The 7,880-nt window shown below is 37.8% G+C and overlaps 1 non-coding gene across 1 annotated transcript; it reads left to right on the top strand.

The window, feature by feature from the left end:
- Window positions 1-2,374: 2,374 nt before the first annotated feature.
- On the top strand, window positions 2,375-2,482 carry LOC112713395 (small nucleolar RNA R71). Its single transcript, XR_003158367.1, has one exon. It is a non-coding gene; the product is annotated as a small nucleolar RNA R71 (small nucleolar RNA).
- The last annotated feature ends 5,398 nt before the right edge of the window (window positions 2,483-7,880 follow it).

Here is a 7,880-nt window from a genome sequence, read left to right as displayed (position 1 = left end):
TGAAGGTAGGTGGGGTTTATGGGGAAGAGTGGATGGATGTGAGTGGTGAAGGGATAATTGGGAAGAGAGATTGAGGTAGAGTATTTTGGATTGTGTGAAGAAGGGAGAAGGTGAGTTGAGGTAGGTGGGGATCCTATGGGGTCCACAGATCCTGAGGTGATCCTGTGGGGTCCACAAATCCTGAGGTGTCAAGAATCTATCATCCCTGCACCAATTAGGCGTGTAAAACGCCCTCTGTGTGCAATCATGGCGTTTAATGCCAGATTGATGCTTGTTTCTGGCGTTAAACGCCCAAATGTAGCATGTTTCTGGCGTTTAACGCCAGGCTGATACTTGTTTCTGGCGTTAAATGCCAACTTTCCTCAGGGTGCAATCCTGGTGTTTAAATGCCAGATTGCTGCTTGTTTCTGGCGTTCAACACCAGATTCATGCTCTATTCTGGCGTTAAATGCCAGCCAGATGCTCCTTACTGGCGTTTAAACGCTAGTAGGCTCTTCCTCCAGGGTATGCTGTTTTTGATTCTATTTTTAATTTTAGCAATTGTTTTGTGACTCCACATGATCATGAACCTAATAAAACATAAAAGAAATATAGAAATATAGATAAATAAAAGTTAGGTTGCCTCCCAATAAGCACTTCTTTAATGTCAATAGCTTGACAGTGAGCTCTCAGGGAGCTTCATAGATGTTCAGAGCATGATAAAGGCCTCTCCAACACCAAACCTAGAGTTTGAATGTGGGGGCTTCTCAACACCAAACTTAGAGTTTGGTTATGGCCTCCCAACACCAAACTTAGACTTTGATTGTGGGGGCTTTGTTTGACTCTCTATTGAGAGAAGCTTATCGTGCCTCTTTTTCATGTTTACAGAAGGATAACCTTGAGCCTTAAACACAAGGTAGTCCCCATTCAATTGAAGGACTAGTTCTCCTCTGTCAACATCAATCACAGCTCCTGCTGTGGCTAGGAAAGGTCTTCCAAGGATAATGCATTCATCCTTATCCTTCCTAGTGTCTAAGATTATGAAATCAGCAGGGATGTAAAGGCCTTTAACCTTCACTAACACGTCCTCTACCAATCCATAAGCTTGTCTTATTGACTTGTCTGCCATCTCTAATAAGAATGTGGCAGCTTACACCTCAAAAATCCTTAGTTTCTCCATTACAGAGAGTGGCAGAAGATTTATACCTAACCCCAGGTCACACAGAACCTTCTCAAAGGTCATGGTGCCTATGGTACAGGGTATTAAGAATTTACCAGGATCTTGTTTCTTTTGAGGTAAGGTTTGCTGAACCCATGTATTTAGTTCACTAATGAGCAAGGGAGATTCATCTTCCCAAGTCTCATTACCAAACAACTTGGCATTCAGCTTCATGATGGCTCCTAGATATTGAGCAACTTGCTCTTCAGTTACGTCTTCATCCTCTTCAGAGGAAGAATAGTTCTCAGAGCTCATGAATGGCAGAAGGAGGTTTAATGGAATCTCTATGGTCTCTATATGAGCCTCAGATTCCTTTAGGTCCTCAATAGGGAACTCCTTTCTATCTAGGAGACGTCCCATGAAGTCTTCCTCATTGGGATTCATGTTCTCCCCTTCCTCTTTGTATTTGGCCATTTTGATTATATCAATGGCCTTGCACTCTTTTTTTGGATTCTCTTCTGTATTGCTTGGGAGAGTACTAGGAGGAGTTTCAGTGATTTTCTTACTCAGCTGACCCATTTGTGCCTCCAAGTTTCTAATGGAGGACCTTGTTTCATTCATGAAACTTAAAGTGGCCTTGGATAGATCAGAGACTATGTTTGCAAAGCTAGAGGAGCTCTGCTCAAAATTTTCTGTCTGTTGCTGAGAAGATGATGGAAAAGGCTTGCTATTCCTAAGCCTGTTTTGCCCACTATTATTAAAGCCTTGTTGGGGCTTTTGTTGATCCTTCCATGAGAAATTTGGATGATTTCTCCATGAGGGATTATAGGTTTTTTCATAGGGTTCACCCATGTAATTCACCTCTGCCATTGCAGGGTTCTCAGGATCATAAGCTTCTTCTTCAGAAGATGTCTCTTTAGTACTGTTGGATGCATTTTGCAATCCATTCAGACTCTGAGAGATCATGTTGACTTGCTGAGTCAACACTTTGTTCTGAGCCAATATGGCATTCAGAGCATCAATTTCAAGAACTCCCTTCCTCTGAGGCGTCCTATTACTCACAGGATTCCTCTCAAAAGTGTACATGAATTGGTTATTTGCAACCATGTCAATAAGTTCTTGAGCTTCTGCAGGCATTTTCTTTAGGTGAATGGATCCACCTGTAGAATGGTCTAGTGACATCTTAGAGAACTCAGATAGACCATAATAGAATATATCCAAAATGATCCACTCAGAAAGCATGTCAGAAGGACACTTTTTGGTCATCTGCTTGTATCTTTTCCAAGCTTCATAGAGGGATTCACCATTTTTTTGTTTGAAGGTCTAAACATCCACTTTAAGCTTGCTCAGCTTTTGAGGAGGAAAGAACTTGGCCAAGAAGGCCGTGACCAGCTTATCCCAAGAGTCCAGGCTATCTTTAGGTTGTGAGTCCAACCATGTTCTAGCTTTGTCTCTTACAGCAAAAGAGAAAAGCATGAGCCTATAGACTTCAGGATCTACTCCATTAGTCTTAACAGTCTCACAGATCTGTAAGAACTCAGTTAAAAATTGATAGGGATCTTCTGATGGAAGTCCATGAAACTTGCAGTTCTGTTGCATTAGAGCAACTAATTGAGGCTTCAACTCAAAATTGTTTGCTCCAATGGCAGGGATTGAGATGCTTCTTCCATCAAATTTAGAAGTAGGTGTAGTATAATCACCAAGCATCCTCCTTGTGCCTCCACCATTGTTATTGGGTTCGGCCATGTCTCTCTCTTTTTCGAGATTCTCTGTAAGGTTTTCTCTGGATTGTTGTGCTTTAGCTTCTCTAAGCTTCTTCTTCAGAGTCCTTTTAGGTTCAGGATCTGCTTCAACAAGAATGTCCTTGTCCTTACTCCTGCTTATATGAAAAAGAAGAAAACATAAAGGAAGAGGAATCCTCTATGTCACTGTATAGAGATTCCTTTATGTGAGTTGAAGAAGAAAATAATAGAAGAATGAGAAGAGGAAAATTCGAACACAGAGAGGAAGAAGGGGTTTGAATTTTAAGATGAAGAGAAGTGTTAGTAAATAAATAAATAAATAGAAAAAGATGAGAGGAGGAGAATTTCGAAAATTTTTTTTTTTGAAAAAAAGGTTAGTGATTTTTGAAAATTAAGAGAAGAAGTAAAATTAAAATTAAAATTTAAAACAATTAGTTAATTAAAAAGAATTTTGAAAAGGAGGGAGTTGATTTTTGAAAATCAGAGAGAGAAAAGTAGTTAGGTGGTTTTGAAAAAGATAAGAAGCAAACAAAAAGTCAATTAGCTAGTTGAAAAAGATTTGAAAATCAATTTTAAAAAGATAAGAAGTTAGAAAAGATTTTGAAATTAAATTTTTGAAAAATATATGATTGAAGTTTATTTTGAAAAAGACTTGATTTTTAAAATTAAAATTGATTACTTGACTAACAAGAAACTTAAAGATATGATTCTAGAATTTAAAGATTGAACCTTTCTTAACAAGAAAGTAACAAACTTCAAATTTTTGAATTAATCACATTAATTGTTAGTAAAGTTTTAAAAAATTATGAAATAAAGATAAGAAAAAGATTTTGAAAAATATTTTTAAATTTTTGAAAATCATAAAAGAAAAATGAAAAAGATTTGATTTTTGAAAAAGTTTTGAATAAGTAGGATTTTAAAAATTGAAAATTTGACTTGACTTATAAGAAATAGCTAAGTTTTAAAAATTTTTTGACTAAGTCAACTCAAATTTTCGAAATTTATGAGAGAAAAAAGGAAAATATTTTTTTATTTTTAAATTTTAATGATGAAAGAGAAAAAAACAAAAGATGTCATATTTGTGTTTTTCTCTTTTCTTTTTCAGTAAACAGCAAGATTGACACAAGACATGAAAAAATAAGATCAAAACACATAATGCATGCAAGAACACTTTGAATGTCAAGATGAACACCAAGAACACTTTGAAGATCAAGATGAACTTCAAGACTTACTTTTGAAAAATTTTCAAGAAAGGAAAAAAATGCAAGACACCAAACTTAGAAATTTTTAATGCTTAGACACTATGAATGCACAAATGTATATGAAAAACAACAAAAGACACAAACTAAGAAAATATGAAGATCAAACAAGAAGACTTATCAAGAACAACTTGAAGATCAAGAAGAACACCATGCATGAATTTTTCGAAAAAAATGCATAAATTTTAAAAACATGCAATTGACACCAAACTTAAAAATTGACACTAGACTCAAACAAGAAACACAAAATATTTTTTATTTTTATGATTTTATAATTTTTTTGTAATTTTTTTCGAAAATTAATTTTGGAAAAACAAAAAAGAAGAAAAAATTTTGAAAGATTTTTGAAAACTTTTTGAAAATAAAATTACCTAATCTGAGTAACAAGATGAACCGTCAGTTGTCCAAACTCGAACAATCCCCGGCAACGGTGCCAAAAACTTGGTGCGCGTAATTGTGATCATCAACAATGGCACCAAAGACTTGGTGCTCTCAAACATGAATCACACTTTGTCACAACTCCGCACAACTAACCAGCAAGTGCACTGGGTCGTCCAAGTAATACCTTACGTGAGTAAGGATCGATCCCACGGAGATTGTGGCTTGAAGCAAGCTATGGTCACCTTGTAAATCTCAGTCAGGTGAATTCAAATGGTTATAATGGTTTTCGAATATAAAAATAAATAAAGCATAAAATAAAGATAGAGATACTTATGTAATTCATTGGTGGGAATTTCAGATAAGTGCATGAAGATACTGTGTTCCTTCTGAATCCCTGCTTTCCTACTGCTGTCATCCAATCATTCTTACTCCTTTTCATGGCAAGCTGTATGTTGGGTTTCACCGTTGTTAATGGCTACCTCCCGTCCTCTCAGTGAAAATGGTCCAAATGCTCTGTCACAGCATGGCTAATCATCTGTCGGTTCTCGATTATGTCGGAATAGAATCCAGTGATTCTTTTGCGTCTTTCACTACGCCCAACACTCGCGAGTTTGAAGCTCGTCATAGTCACTCAATGCCTGAATCATACTCGAAATACCACAGATAAGGTTTAGACTTTTCGGATTCTCAAGAATTCTGCCAATGGATTCGAGCTTATACCACGAAGATTCTGGTTAAGGAATCTAAGAGATATTCACTCTAGCTTTCGCTTGTAGAACGGAAGTGGTTGTTAGGCATGCGTTCATGAGGATGGATGATGATGAGTGTCATGGATCATCACATCCATCAGGTTGAAGTACGAGTAATATCTTAGAATAAAAATAAGCTTGAATTGAATAGAAGAACAATAGTAATTGCATTAATTCTCGAGGTACAGCAGAGCTTCACACCTTAATCTATGGTTTGTAGAAACTCCACCATTGAAAATACATAAGTAAAAAAGGTGTTCATTGGTTCTGGCCCCAGAGAGGGAACTGGGATAACCAAGACGTAAATACAATAGTAAAAAATTTTATTTATACTAAACTAGCTACTAGGGTTTACAGAAATAAGTCTAAGTGCAGAAATCCACTTCCGAGGCCAAGTTTAGTGTGTGCTTGGGTTGAGCTAAGCTTTACACGTGCAGAGGCTTATCTTGGGGTTAAACGCCAAGTTGTTACGTGTTTTTGGCGTTTAACTCTGGTTTGTGACGTGTTTCTGGCATTTTACTCCAGAATGTAGTATGGAGCTGGCATTGAACGCCAGTTTTCGTTGTCTGATCTCGAATAAAGTATGGACTATTATATATTGCTAGAAAGCCCTGGATGTCTAATTTCCAAAGCCGTTAATGGAGCGCTATTTGGAGTTCTGTAGCTCCAGAAAATGCATCTCGAGTGTAGAAAGGTCAGATTCCAACAACATCAGCAATCCTTTGTCAGCCTCTTATCAGATTTTTGCTCAGGTCCCTCAATTTCAGCCAGAAAATACTTGAAATCACAGAAAAACACACAAACTCATAGTAAAGTCCAGAAATTTGAATTTTTCATAAAAACTAATAAAAAATCCCTAAAAGTAGCTAGATCCTACTAAAAACTACCTAAAAATAATGCCAAAAAGCGTATAAATTATCCGCTCATCACTTTCTAAGATTTGTTCTTCATCTAACAATAAAAAATTATTCAATATATTTATACAAATATCATGAGGTCTTTTCCAAGGTTGTAATAGGGCTGGGGTTAAGGTAAGGATGTATATGGCTAAGTAAACTAGAATTTGAATCTTTGATCAACTTAAGCTCTCACTAAACACATATGGCAACCTATACAATTCTAAAGCAAACCCAATTACCCATCATTTCACTTTTCACACATTCATGCATTCTTTTCAATTTAAATTCCATATGCATTATTATGATTACTTTTCATTTGGACCTTTGTCCCCTTTTTATTACTTTCTCTTTCTTTTTTTCTTTGCTCGTTATTTTCTGCTGCTTAACTTGTGTGTTTTAACCTTTGCTTCATTGATTATTGAATTGTTAATTGTTTTTCAGGATGTCATCAAGCAGAGGAAAGAAATCAGCCACTAGGACCAAGCAGCCTGTACCATAAATTGTGGTGGTATTATCCCACCTGGACATGGAACTTCTGCAATGGATCCGAAAAAATATGCGAGCAAGTATTGTGAAATCCAAGGTCAAACATTTAAGCAGAAAAAGAAACCCCATGTCGAGCGGACAGTATAGCTGGACAAGCTCCCACCTGACCTCCGTAGGATGGTGAATGAGCATATTAAAATTCGGGGATGGATTTTCCTTGAGCATCAACTGGTGGATGTGAATGAGAGTTGGGTCATAGAATTCTATGCCAACTTCTACTCAGTGACCCTGAAATCTGTGTTGCTACGGGGAAAATAAATCCCTCTTACAAAAGCTAGCATAGCAGGGATGCTATAAATCCCTCCAAAACTAAAGCAGAGGTGTGCTTATGACAAAGCACTTCATGACTGGACCATAAATAGATTAGATTGGGATAAAATTCTTGAGAAGATTGCCATCTCAGGCAGCGAATAGGTCTTTAGCACTGATCAGAAGAAGGAACCCATCGACATCCTTGTCAAGTAGCTTACCCGTAAGGCTTGAATTTGGCAACAAATTCTGGGAAACTATGCCACTCTGAGCTCTCACAAGACCACTATTACTGCTAATTTGGCTATCTTGGTGTGGGCTGTCTTGGAGGATAAACCTGTCACCCTGCCTAAGATCGTCAGGCAGTCAATGTGGAAGGTTCTAGTCGCTCCTTGGCAAAAGTCGGCCATCCTATTTCTTATCACTGAGATGGCTACAAAGGGTAGACTTTAGTGGGAGGACGATGACTACGCCCTAGATATTCTCGATAAGGATAAATTCATTCCTTACCGAAATTGGCTTAAGAAAAATAGCAGAGGATTCGGAAGTGCAGGGGTGGCACTTCAGCAGCAGCAGACCAGCCATCTGTATAAGTACCATTAGTATCACAGCCCTTATTATCCTGAGATATCAGAGTCCAGATCTTGGAGCAGCTCAAGTGGATGGAAAGGTGCATCAACTGGCGCTATGAAAACATCAAGCTGCAGATCTGAGATTGGGACCCAGCACAAGAGAAGCTTGACACCCAGAGGAGCATTCAAAGGATAAGGATGAGGCTAGGGCCAATGACATCGAGGTATCCCCGTCGTCCCGGCATGACACAGACCATCCAGCTTCCCTATCTCAGTGAGCCTATCTCTGAGCACTGAGAATGGTGCAAAATCTAAAGTGTGGGGAGGTCGTCCGACTGTTGGCGA

Source organism: Arachis hypogaea, chromosome 9, assembly GCF_003086295.3.
Source record: "Arachis hypogaea cultivar Tifrunner chromosome 9, arahy.Tifrunner.gnm2.J5K5, whole genome shotgun sequence".
Lineage (NCBI taxonomy): Eukaryota > Viridiplantae > Streptophyta > Magnoliopsida > Fabales > Fabaceae > Arachis > Arachis hypogaea.
Note: the sequence above shows the minus strand (reverse complement) of the source record. Positions and strands in the feature narration are given on the sequence as shown.